The 13,275-nt window shown below is 41.0% G+C and overlaps 2 long non-coding RNA genes across 2 annotated transcripts in view; both read left to right on the forward strand.

The window, feature by feature from the left end:
* The first annotated feature begins 6,571 nt into the window (after positions 1-6,571).
* LOC116525424 overlaps positions 6,572-13,275 on the forward strand; it is a 17,191-nt gene continuing 10,487 nt past the window's right edge. The window contains exon 1 of the long non-coding RNA XR_004257684.1: positions 6,572-6,586. This is a non-coding gene — a long non-coding RNA (uncharacterized LOC116525424). The remainder of the gene's footprint in view (positions 6,587-13,275) is intronic.
* On the forward strand, positions 11,964-12,619 carry LOC116525431. The gene is made up of 2 exons (XR_004257685.1): positions 11,964-12,130; positions 12,517-12,619. It is a non-coding gene; the product is annotated as an uncharacterized LOC116525431 (long non-coding RNA).

The raw sequence follows: 13,275 nt of genomic DNA on the forward strand, positions 1-13,275 counted from the left end.
AAGTACCTTCCATGGTTCTGGGAAAAAAAAAAAAAAGGATAAATAGATTCATAAGGCAAATGAGGCAAAATATTAATTGGTAAGTCTGGGTAAGGATACATGGGTATTCACTGTACTATTCTTACAACTCTTTTGCAGACTTGAAACATTTCAATGTAATTTTTCTTTTAATGGATATATACTATTGGCTGAGTGTGGTTGCTCATGCCTGTAATCCTAGCACTTTGGGAGACTGAGGCAGGTGAATTTCCTGAGCTCAGGAGTTCAAGACGAGCCTGGGAAACATGGTAAAACTCCATCTCTATTTAAAAAAAAAGTAAAAAAAAAAAAAAATGGATATACACTATCAAATTTTGTGGAGAGGTGAGAAAACCAATGGTCTGAAGTATCTACTGGGCCAGGCATGGTGGCTCATGCCTGTAATCCTAGCACTGTGGGAGGCGGAGGCAGGACGATTGCTTGAGCTCAGGAGTTCAAGGCCAGCCTGGGCAACATAGGGAGACCCAGTTTCTACAAAAATTAGCTAGGCATAGTAGCATGTACCTGTGGTCCCAGCTACTTGGGAGGCTAAGGTGGAAGGACTGCTTGAACCCAGGAGGTTGAGGCTGCAGTAAGCCCTGATTGCACCACTACACTCCAGCCTGGGTGACAGAGCAAGGTTCTGTCTCAAAAAAGAAAATAAAAGTATCCATTGGATTGAGCAACATGGATTTAGCCTTGAATGTACTGCACTTATATTCTGGAAGGAAACCCATAAATGAATTTATACAATTACAGACTGGAATGGGGAATGGGAGGAAAGAAATGGAAACTGTATAGATAGATGAGAGAATAACATGGATGTAATTAGTGCCTTGGACAAACCAGTCCCAGTGACATGCAGGAGCCCATGCCAGACTGCAATGGAATGAGGGGGAAGAGAGGATATGGCAACAGAGCGTAGACACCTCCTTCAGGAGGCTTGGGTAAAGAGGGTTGATCATAAAAATTAGCTACTACAGGGAGAGGTGGGGTCAAGGCAGAAACCTGGGGAGTCATGGAAGATTTTGAAGAGGTTGTTACATCAGGGCAGGGTATGTGATGGCAGACAGGGGTTTCCAGGGAGGTAGAATGTGGATGATCTACACCACGGGAACAAGGACGACACTTAGGGAAGGGAAAGGTGTTTGTGAAAGGCGAGAAACTTGGTCCATCCAGGGCTTGAGATGTCTGTGGTGGGCCATGAAAGGGGCAGTTGAGGAAGCAGGGAGGGGGTAGATTTGTTTGCCAAGCTGAGCGCCTTGACTTTTGCTAGAAAGAGGTTCAACCTCTTATCTGGTGTCTCAGCCAGCAGATGGCAAGGTGGGACCCACACTCTCTTCCAAAAGTTTCTCTGCACCAAAGAAAAGTGTTATATTAAGTGCTCCCAGGTATTCAAGCCAGAAGCTGATGTACCATCTGTATTAGTATGTTCTCATACTACTAGAAAGACATACCTGAGACTGGGTAATTTATGAAGAAAAGAGGTTTAGTTGACTCCCAGTTTCACAGGCTTAGCAGAAAGCACAGCCAGGAGACCTCAGGATACTTACAATTACGGTGGAAGGCGAATGGGAAGCATTGGTGGAAGTGTGTAGATGGCCACCTTCTCCCCACGTCTTCACAGATTCTTCCCTCTGTGTCTGTGTCTAAATTTCTTCTTCTTATGAGAACAACAGTCAGATGAGAACTCACCATAATTGTCTCATTTTAATTTAATTACCTCTTTAAAGATCTGGTCTCCAAATATAGCCACATTCTGAGGTACTAGGAGTTAAGGCTTCAACATGTGAATTTTGGTGATGGGCGGTGGGAGTGGGGAAAGGACATGATTCAGCTCACAGCAACTCTTCTCATCATTTAGAATGCAGCCTAAATGTCCTTGGGAAGGCTTTCTTTTCCTCCACCCCACCCAATCCAAAGTAGATTTCCCATTATTTTCATATATAGCATGCTGTTCCCCCTTACACTTATTTCATTTTGTAATTGCACATTCATTTATGGATCTCCATCTACAATGGAAGTGTCATGAATTCAAGGATCATCTCTTTCCTGATCACTGCCATATCCCCAGGATTAGCATAGTTCTTGACCCATAGTAGGCAGTCGAAATAAATTTGTTGAATGAACAGATTAATGAAAAGTCCAGAGACTGAACAGAATCTAGCAACTTTGCATCTAATTGGACTGAGGCCAAAGGAGAGGTGATTCTTACTTATGTTTAAAGATCAGCAGAACAAATGATTTCACACCAACCCTTAGTACTCCTCACGGCAGCCTTTTGGCATGAAATGTGCCAAGTGTGACCAGAAATCGATTCAAGCTCAGAGATAGGCAGCTGGGAAGAATTTATAAAATTATTGCTGGTGTGTGCTGTGACATAACAGCCCAATATGGCACCATAGGCCAGTGTCTGACCAAAACTAATGGCATTGTATTTTTTGTTTAAAAGATAAGAAAATTCAACCTTAAGCAGGGACAGAACAAATTTCATTCTTGTTCAATTGTTTTAGAGGATAATTAGATTTAGACTCAATGTGAAGTGGGTTTCTAGGTGGATCCATTTTAAAAATGTTATATTTGGGTTGTGCCAAGGCTTAGTGCATCTGTACAGTTTTACTCTAGCTTCTGGTTCATAGACGGTTTCTGAAAGATCACTGTGAGTCTCAGCCATTCTCATGCAAGATCTTACATCCCAAGAATCTTCTTGCTAGAAGGTCCTGAAGACTTATTTTGTGTAGTCCCCTGGCTGCAAAGTGTTCATTTGAGTCATCCAAGGAAGATTGTTCATTTATTTTTATTTATTTAGCAAACAGTTATTGAGAGTTTACCCAAGCACCATGGATTAGCAAAGAAGCATAAGATATAGCCTCCACTTTCAAAAATTGCATCTTGAGAGCAGAGGCCAAATCGTGGTCTTATTTTTTCCTGTCCAGTGCCTGCTGCAATTGTTGTAGCAGGAACAGCTGTGTGGTGACGTTTGTCATTTTTTTTGGCTGCCCAGTGTTAGAATCTGCATCCACTGTTTGGAAAATTTCTCCTTGTGTGAGTCTTGGGGGGAGGCAGAACCCTCCTCCTGCAAGAGAAGCTTCGAAGATGAGGTATTTACCTTCCCAGGATCCTTTGCAGCTCAGGTGTGATCATGTGACATGGAGTTGGCCAGTTAGATGCACTTGTGTGGGACTTTGAAATGGAATCAGTGTCATGCAGAATAGAGGCAATGGAGGATCAGTTATGGAGGTGGCAGTAGCAGCAGTGGGTTTCTAGAGGGCAATAATGGTGCCAATGGCAGCACTCAGTGCCCAGGGCTACCAGGGGCTGAGGTCTAAACTGTAGTGCCCTTGGCTTGGGGATTGCTGCCGTCCTGCCTTCCCTGAGCTGCTCTTGCTGCCTGAGTTTGGCAGAGGTCCTGGCTGCTTGCCAGACTTGGCTCTCCAGCCTTCCTGGTCATTCTGTGAGCTCCCTCATCACCCCCAAAATGCTTAAAGGAGCCAGAGTTGGTTTCTATTGCTTGCATCTAGGAAACCTGGCATGTGTAAACTCTTGGGCTGCTAACCCGGAATAACAGTAAAGCCACTTTCTTACTTTTCCATAATTCAATTAAAATTTTATTCTGATATCCCATTATGTTGGGTGGTTGATACTTGATCTCAGTCAGTTCAGAATCTCTTCTCTCCACTTCCCTCCCTTTATTGAAAAAATAAATTTAAGTTCCAGAATACATGTGCAGGATGTGCAGGTTTGTTATATAGGTAAATGTGTGCCATATTGGTTTGCTGCAAAGATCAACCCATCACCTAGGTATTAAGCCCCGCATGCATAAGCTATTTATCCTGATGCTCTTCCTCCCCAGCGCCCCCAGACAGGCCCCACTGTGTGTTGTTCCCCTTCCTGTGTCCATGTGTTCTTATCGTTCAGCTCCCACTTAACAAATGAGAATATGTGGTGTTTGGTTTTCTGTTCCTGAGTTAGTTTGCTGAGGATAATGGCTTCCAGCTCTATCTGTGTCTCTGCAAAGGACGTGATCTCATTCCTTTTTATGGCTACATAGTATTCCATGGTGATATACGTACCACATTTTCTTTATCCAGTCTATCATTGATGGGCATTTGAGTTGATTCCATGTCTTTGGTATTGTGAATAGTGCTGCAAGGAACATGTGTATCTTTATAATAGAACGATTTATCATCCTTTGGGTATATATCCAGAAATGGGATTGCTGGGTTAGATGGCATTTCTCGGTCTCTGAGGAATTGCCACTCCCCTGTTTTAAAGGTAACATTTAAAAGTAATTTTTTAATATCACAAAGTACAGAAAAGATGAAAAATAGGGGAAAATGCTAGCAATAACCCCACCATTCCAATTCAACAACTATTACTTACATTGTCTTCATCTTTTTCATGTGTATGTTTTCACTAGTTTATGAATGTGCTCAGTGCAAGCCATTCTTTATCCTGCTTAAAACATTTTAACTTATTGCATCAACATTTTTTTCTCATGACTTCTGGTGTTTATAATTATAATTATGAGTTTTATTATAAAAGTTATATATTTAAAAAGTTAAAATATATAGAAGTTACTGAAATAATACAATAAACATCCACATACCCCTCTTAGATCAATTGTTAACATTTTGTTATATTTGCTTTCTCTCTTTGAAAATAATTTGCCAGAAATTATGGCACTTTACCTCTTAATACTTCAGCATGGATTTTCCTAACAAAAAGGACTTTCTTCTACATAATTGCATTACCATTACCATGGTTAAGAAAATTAACAATAATTTTCATAATATCATCTAAAATCTAGTTTATAGTTAAAATCCCTCAATTATCCTAAGAATGCCTTTTATAACTGGGGTTTTAGAGCCTGACTTTTTTAAGTTCCAGGAGGCTTAAGTAATACTTAATAATAATAAAGTGTTGGGGGGGCAAGCAGGGAGATACTGTTTCCTGTGCCTGGATTGTAGCTATTCATCCCCTTAGTTCCTTAATGGCTTCTTGGGTGAACACTCAAAACAGCTGATTCCCACCTCTGATTCCTTTCTGGAGTTTCTGTGGCTTCTAATGGTTGGTAAGAGGCAGCTATTCCCAATGCCCAAGCTCTCCCCCTCCTCCCTTCCCCTTTTATGGAGCCTTGATGGCAAGAAACCCTGGTCTCACTCATGTTTGAGGCCCAAGACCCTCCAGGGTTCAGGCTTTTGAAACTTAAAAGGCTTTCTTCTGCTTTCAACTACCTGTGGTCTGACCACTCAGAGAAGGGTCATGGGATAACATACTGATGATGAGAGGAAAGAGCATTGGTTAACTTTTCAAAATATTATCCTGGCTTCTATGTTCTGTGCAGACATTAGGACATAGACTTAGCTGTTACGCCCCAGGACAGTCATACTGGTTGTCAAAATATTAAAATACTTCTCAACAAGAGCATGAATTTTATCATCCAAAAAGGCAACGTTGGCTTGTGCGCATTCCTTCATCCTTCTCGTATGTATATTTTTAGATCTAATCAATGCATTGGCAAATGATTAGCATAAAGTCCACTGTCCCGAGCCCCCTGTCCTCTAGACAGCCTTACCTCTTCCCCAGGACACTTCAGATCTCCAGCAACCAGTGGGTGAATGTCTAGAAGAAACAGATGCCTTCAGGACCCTGTTTACCTCTCTTCTGATGGGTCAGTGCCAAGACTTCTGGGCTGCTAAGTGTTTTGAATAGCCCCATGGAGCAAATGTAAATCGGATCATATCACCCTCCTGCTTAAAATCCATCACTGACTTCCTGCTTCGCTCAGAATTAAGTTCCAGCTGTTTTACAGAGCATGTAAAACCTTACAAGATATGGCCCTTGCTTTCCTCAGCTGCTTCTCTGTTTCCCCTCCACCTGCTTTGCACCCTGCTCTTCCTACTGGTGTTCTAGCTGAAATAGGCTCGTTCACTCCTTACGGATTCCATGCTCTTTTTGTATTCTGGATCCTCTCACAGTTGTTCCCGTTGCCTGGAGTTGCCTCACTAATTACTACTGATCTTTGGATTTTGGTTTAAATGCCATCTCTTCTGGGAGGTTGTCGCTGAACCTTCCAGGTCTGGGTTCAGGCTTTCTGTGCTCTCTGAACTCCTTTTACTGTAGAATTTATCCCAACAATTTCATATTATTGCTATGCCTTCCTGTTAGGACTCTGGACTTCAGAGGGCCAGCACCCATTCTTATCTTGCTCATCATTTGACCCCAGATGTCTAACATTGTAATAAATGTTCATTGGAAGAAATAATGACATTGATATAGACATTTATATACATCTATGTGTATATAGGTATATACACAGAGAGACACATCTGAGAGTATGAACAGATGAGAATTGGAAAAAGGGGAAGATTTGGGACACAGCTAAAATTAGAATGATGTCATCTCAAGTTTCCAAATAGGAACATTGGTATAGGGGGAGATTATGTAAAAATCTAGTAGCCTGGTGGAAGGGAAGTGGCAGAACCAATGCTGACTGGATCAGGAGATTATCTTACAAATAATTCACAATCTAGGTCTCTTAGAGACAATGGTTTAGAAAAAAGCTGTATCTTTACAATACAAAGGAAACAACCCTCCATGCCCCTGAGCCCATCAACAAAGCAAAGAGACTCCTCTTTCTTGCCACTCAGGGAGACAAAGCATTTGAGATGAGTATTTGATCCCAAGGCCATTAAAACAATAATGAGGCTGCACCCAGCATGCTTTTTCACCTAACAGTGTCCCTTGGCTACCACAGAGGCTGCCTCCTGGTTCCTAAAGAGCCCCACCTGTTTCATAAATGTTGACCAACCTGCCCTGAGTCATAGCTGCTGAGTCACTTTGTGCTGTAATTCCGGGGCGTCTGCGTGGAGGTGTTTTCCGTCCTGTTCAGCTAGTGCAGTGGTCCCTAGTGGAGCTAGTCCAGGCAGGGGTGCCCCAAAAAAGGCAGTGAGTCACCATCCAGGGCTTGGTGTGAGGGAATGCCTCTCAAGAAGCCAGTTTTCACCCATGCCATAATAAACAGGAGGGTTTATTCATTTACTCACGTATTCATTCTTTCTACAGCCCCTACTAAAAGGAGTTGTAAAGTTAAATTTCTGCAGGGAGTTAGTGTAATAGACAAAGTGTAATGAATGAAGAGAAGTGTGTATCAAACTAGAAAGTAAATGTCCCCTCTAAAGAAGACAGCTGCTTTTCAAGTTGAGACAAATGTTTCTCTGGGATAGATTTGTATCACTGCATTTCAGATGTGCTGTTTCCCCTCCTGCAGATGGGGATTACATATCCCCATCCCATTGACTGATTTGGCCAGTGAAATGTGGGTGAGCTCACGCCTGTAATCCTAGCACTTTGGGAGGTTAAGGCAGGCAGATCACCTGAGGTCAGGAGTTTGAGACTAGCCTGGCCAACATGGCAAACCCCATCTTTACTAAAACTACAAAAATTAGCTGTGCATGGTGGTGCACACCTGTAATCCCAGCTAATGGGAGGCTGAGGCAGGAGAATTGCTTGAACCTGGGAGGCAGAGGCTGCAGTGAGCCGAGATGTTTCCACTGCACTCCAGCCTGGGTGACAGAGTGAGACTCCATATATATAAACACCTCTTCCACCCATGTATACATACATATGTATACATACATGGGTGGAAGAGGTGTTTGTCTTCTGAGCAAAAGCTTTAAGAGATGGGACATGGTTTGCTTGGGTCTCATTCCCTTTGGCCACAGTGACAGTTGATGCTCCAGTTAGAGCTCAAGTTATGGGAACAGAGCCCTGCCTACCCACAGTGGACGCGGAATGTGAGTGAGAAATCCGCCTGAATTTTTGAGATTGTTACTGCAGCATTGCTCACCTGTCCTGACAGTTGTGTTGTTATTTTTCTTTTTTGTCAAGAGAAGCCAGAAATCCAGATGTTTTGTTTTACACACACACACACACACACACACACACACACACACACACACACGTTTTATAATGAATTCAAATTGTAGGGATAAAAACATCTGGAGAGCGGGTCAAAAAAAAATTTATGGGCCACTGGTTTCCTACCTCTGTCCTACATACTAGATAACACAGTGAAAAACCAAAACAGACACACTCCTTATCTCATGGTACTTACAGCTAAATGGAGGAAATAAATACTGGATAAAAGAAACAAAAACTGTCTGGATGCAGTGGCTCATGCCTGTAATCCTAGCACTTTGGGAGGCCGAGGCAGGTGGATTGCCTGAGGTCAGGAGTTTGAGACTAGCCTGGCCAACATGGTCAAACCCCATCTTTACTAAAAATACAAAAATTAGCCAGGTGATTTTGGTGGTACCTGCCTATAATCCCAGCTACTTGGGAGGCTGAGGCAGGAGAATTGCTTGAACCTGGGAGGTGGAGGTTGCAGTGAGCTGAGATTGCGCCACTGCACTCCAGCCTGGGTGACAGAGCTAGACTCTGTTTCCAAAAAAGAAGAAACACAAAAACAATAATCAATTTACCCTTTGACAAACACTGCAAAGCAGTGGTACAAGGTACAGTGAGAGCTATGTGAGGGGTATTAAGCTAGAACTGGGTCAGGAAAGGCTTTACTGGGAGACAAGAAGGACTTAGCCAGATGAAGGAATAGCAGTGGGATTGGGAGCAGGTCAGGTGAAGAGCACTGAGTGGGAAAGTAGGGACTCTTATCTTTCTCCTAACAATGAATTTGAGAAGCTCCAAGAAGTTTAGTGTAGCTGGAGTTCCAAATAAAAGAGATGTGGCGTGAGTGCTAAATGGGTCTTTGTAGGCCGTGGAGGATAGTCTGGGCTTTAGCCTACGAGTAATAGGGAGCCATTGAATGATTCTTAGCAAGAGAATGTCATATCTGAAGTGGCGGGAAAGTGACATTTATTTGTCTATTCTTTTATTGATTTATTAAACATCTTTGAGTGTCCACTCTGTGTCAGTAATTGTCCTAATTACAGGAAATACAAAGATAAATCCTACCCTCAAGGAACTCTGCTTAACTTAGAAGGGGGATGACACATAGACACAGCTATAAATAAAAGTAGGAATTGGTATATGCCATCATTCATTCATTCACTTATTTATGCAACAAATGTTTATTGAGCACTTACACAGATGTGCCAGGCACTCTTTGTATATCTTGGTTGTATGTTGAACAAAACATAATGAATCTTACAATTTAGGTTATTTCAGAAGACAAAGTTCCTTCCTTCCTCCCCCACCCCCTTCCTTCCTTCCTTCCTTCCTTTCTCTTTCTTTCTTATAATGACTTTCGGTGGGACTATGTCTTATTATCTCAGTTTCCAGAAATCCTTTTATTGTAGCTATATGTATGTCATTTTTTCTCTTGCAGTGATTTTTATTTTTTTATTTTTTTTAAAGATGGAGTCTCTCTCTGTTGCCCAGGCTGGAGTGCAGTGGCATGATCTCAGCTCACTGCAATCTCTGCCTCTTGAGTTCAAGTGATTCTTATGTCTCAGCCTCCCAGATAGCTGGGATTATAGGTGTGCACCACCCTGCCTGGCTAGTTTTTGTATTTTTAGTAGAGACGGGTTTCACTATGTTGGCCAGGCTGGTGTCGAATTCCTAACCACAAGTGATCTGCCCACTTCAGCCACCCAAAGTGTTGGGATTGCAGGCATGAACCACTGCACCTGGCCAGTTTCCTTATTTCCAAAAAGGGAAATGTATCCACACCACAAAATTGTAATGCTTTCATGACAAAAAGTGCTCAGCATAATGTCGGGAAGGTAAGTACTTTATAAAAGGCAGCTATTATATTATTATTACCATTTTATTAACCAGAAAGAAAAGAAGAATTTGTAAGATCAATATAATTAGATATATTGAATATAGAAGGAGTCAAGCCAGGGGAAAATGTGAGTGGCTCCCAGAGAGGCTAGAATCGATCAGGAGTGGCACGTGTATGTGTGTGTGTGGGCCTATTGGGGGAGTCATTATAGCATTTCTTGGACAGTAAAAATATCAATATTATGATTGATAGATAATATTACTTTCCCTGAGCTAAGAGTGGAAAGGAAAACATGGAGAATGAGATTGAATGGTAAAGCTGATGCAAGAAGAGATTTATAGGGAACACAGGAAGTAGATATGTAGCCATTTCCTGTGTAATTCAGGATGTCTGGCCATTTGGAGTGCTAGGAGGCCTTTGGCAGCATGGCCATAATCCTTTCTGAATTAATAAGGTAAAGAAAATATAAGAACATTCCATGAAGTTTGTCATCTCTGCCAAGGCCCTGCAACATCAGACTAAGTTGGTCAGGCAGATGCGTACACCCAGGCTGAGTCTAAAGGTACTGTCTGCGTAGGAAGCAGGGGCTCCAGATGATGGGGGCAGCCATTTTAGTTGATATTAAAAAGCTGGCAGCCATTTTGACATTGAATAAATTTTCCCAAGTGTTTGTAATAATATGGTGATAGATGCTATTTAAAGATTCTGTATTATAAACCAGTTATAAATATATTATGTGTACACACATGTGTGTATATATGTATATATCATGTATATGTATATATAACATGCACACATATATATAAAACCTGCATATTTATATATATTAGGGTGATATATGTGTATACATATGAATTGTGTGTGTGTGTGTGTGTGTGTGTGTGTATGTATATATATACATACTTTGCTAAGACATATGGAACACCACTGTCCAATAGGCATATAATACCCACCACATAAGTAATTTTAAATTTTCTAGTAGCCACATTATAAAAAAGTAAAAAGGAGCATGTGAAATTAATTTTCATAATGTTTTCTTTAACTCAGTATATCCGAAATAAAATGTTATTATTTCAACATGTACTCAATTTAAAAATTATTAATGATATGACTTACTTTTTTGTTTTTTTGAGACAGGGTCTCACTCTATTGCCCAGGCTGGAGTGCAGTGGCACAATCTTGGCTCACTGAAACTTCTGCCTTCCAAGCTCAGGTGATCCTCTGACCTCAGCCTCCTGAAGAGCTGGGACTACAGACATGCACCACCACAACTGCCTAAATTTGTATTTTTTTGTAGAGACAGGGTCTTACTCTGTTGCCCAGCCCAGGCTGGTCTTGAACTCCTGGGCTCAAGTAATCCACCTGCCTCAGCCTCCCAAAGTGTTGTAAGAAAGGCATCAACCACCACACCTGGTCCTTTTTTTCCCCACAGTTAGTCTTTGAAACCCAGTGTGTATTTTATACTCACAGCACATGTCAATTTTGATCAACCGTATTTCAAGTGTTCAATATCCACATGTAGTTAGTTCCTACTGTTATCAGACAGTACAGAATACAGAATGATGACTTGCAAACATCTTTGACCTAAGTCAGAAATATATGTTTAGTTATAACTCAGTACACACATACATATACACAAAAAAGCAAAAGTTTTATGAAAAAATAATTATACTAAGAATCATGTACTCTGATATTTTCTTTTGTGTTCTGTCTCATTCTTCCAAAAAAAAATGCTGATCATGACCTACTAAACTGATTTCATTACTATATAAGGTAGAGTCCTGTTTGAAAACCATTAGTATGGGAAGTATGTGGGGTTACATCTTGAATGGGAGGTTAAATGTTAGTGCTTAAGATAAAAATTTTGTGTGGCCAAAATTCTCTTAAATTTTCCTGGGAGGCCGGGCGCAGTGGCTCACGCCTGTAATCCCAGCACTTTGGGAGGCCGAGGCGGGTGGATCACGAGGTCAAGAGATCGAGACCATCCTGGTCAACATGGTGAAACCCGTCTCTACTAAAACTACAAAAAATTAGCTGGGCATGGTGGCGCATGCCTGTAATCCCAGCTACTCAGGAGGCTGAGGCAGGAGAATTACCTGAACCTAGGAGGCGGAGGTTGCGGTGAGCCGAGATCGCGCCATTGCACTCCAGCCTGGGTAACAAAAGCGAAACTCTGTCTCAAAAAAAAAAAAAAAAAATTTCCTGGGTCTTTACAAGGTCAAAAGGCAAGAATTAACTTACCTTATTTCTTTTTGCATTTTTAGTGTGACCTTCCTTTTCCTGAGGCATTGGGGTCAAATTCTAATGTGACTGGTTTTAAGGTATGCAGGATGAAATCTTTTGTATTTTCATAATCAAATTCATAAGGTAAATGTGGGTTTGTTGCCAACACACTGGATACAATATATGTTTAATTAATTTATATATATTATATTTCTGTATATGTGTAAGATCTTACATGACATGGCATTGGGATAAGGGCAATAAACTGCCCTGAAATTGTATGCAACTTAAAAATATTTATTGCCTTCCAAAGGGTTGTATTCCAGCTAAAACTAAGAAAACACATTGGCCTAATGTGCTTATAATACTGTAGGGAAGAAAAAAACTTTTCTTCTAACTCCCTTAGGTTCTGTAGCTGGGACCCACGAGTTAGACTGACAAAAGACAGATTAACAGGAGAAAAGGCAAGCAAGTTTTATTTGATTTTAATATTTTTATTTTTATTCTTTATGTTTTTTTTACATACATAGAGGACTTCATAGCAAAGAAATGAAGATACAAATAGGTGGTTAAACCTGGGATCTTATATACCATTTTAACAAAAGGTGATAAATTTATGGAGCAGTGACAAGACAAAGGAAAAAGAATCTAGGCTTCTAAGGGTGGTAAACTGTGGGAAGATAAATGGGAGAATCTAATGGAAAATAAGCATTATTTTTTATAAGGTTTGTTTGCATAGACCCATCTCTGTATTAACTTTATGTCTCCAGTGATAATAGCTGTTTTTCCTCTTTCTGGTATGGGAGAAAGGAGAGGGAAGATCTTCACAAAGGGAAATTTATGTCCTGCTTTTAGGCAGAGAGTGGGAGGTTAAAGAGCTCTTTCTGAATTCGCTACTTCTTAATTCCTTTTAGTGTCAAACAGTCCTTATGCCAAAATGGCTTATTTTGGGTTGGCACATTCTGATACCTTTTAATACTTCAACAATTTACCATCTTAATTATGTGAATCAATCCTGAGAATCCAAGGGGCGTTAATAAAAGTCTCTTAAGAAAAGCAAAATAAATGTTTTGACTTTACCTGGAATTCATCTTTGGAGACTGTTCATTCTTTGAAAGCAGTATTCAAAAGCTTGTGACTGATGAGAAGCAAAAAATTGATAGAAACAGGTGGGGACAGGCTCCTTGGCAGTGGGAGACATGTTCAAGAGAGAGACAGATACCATAGAAATGGGTTTGGGGGTACCTGATGTGGCCACACTTCTCTCTTGAAAGCACCCCAGGGTTTGG

This window comes from Sapajus apella, unplaced genomic scaffold (genome assembly GCF_009761245.1).
Source record: "Sapajus apella isolate SASKATOON/1434 unplaced genomic scaffold, GSC_monkey_1.0 scaffold2, whole genome shotgun sequence".
In the NCBI taxonomy this organism is placed as follows: Eukaryota; Metazoa; Chordata; class Mammalia; order Primates; family Cebidae; genus Sapajus; species Sapajus apella.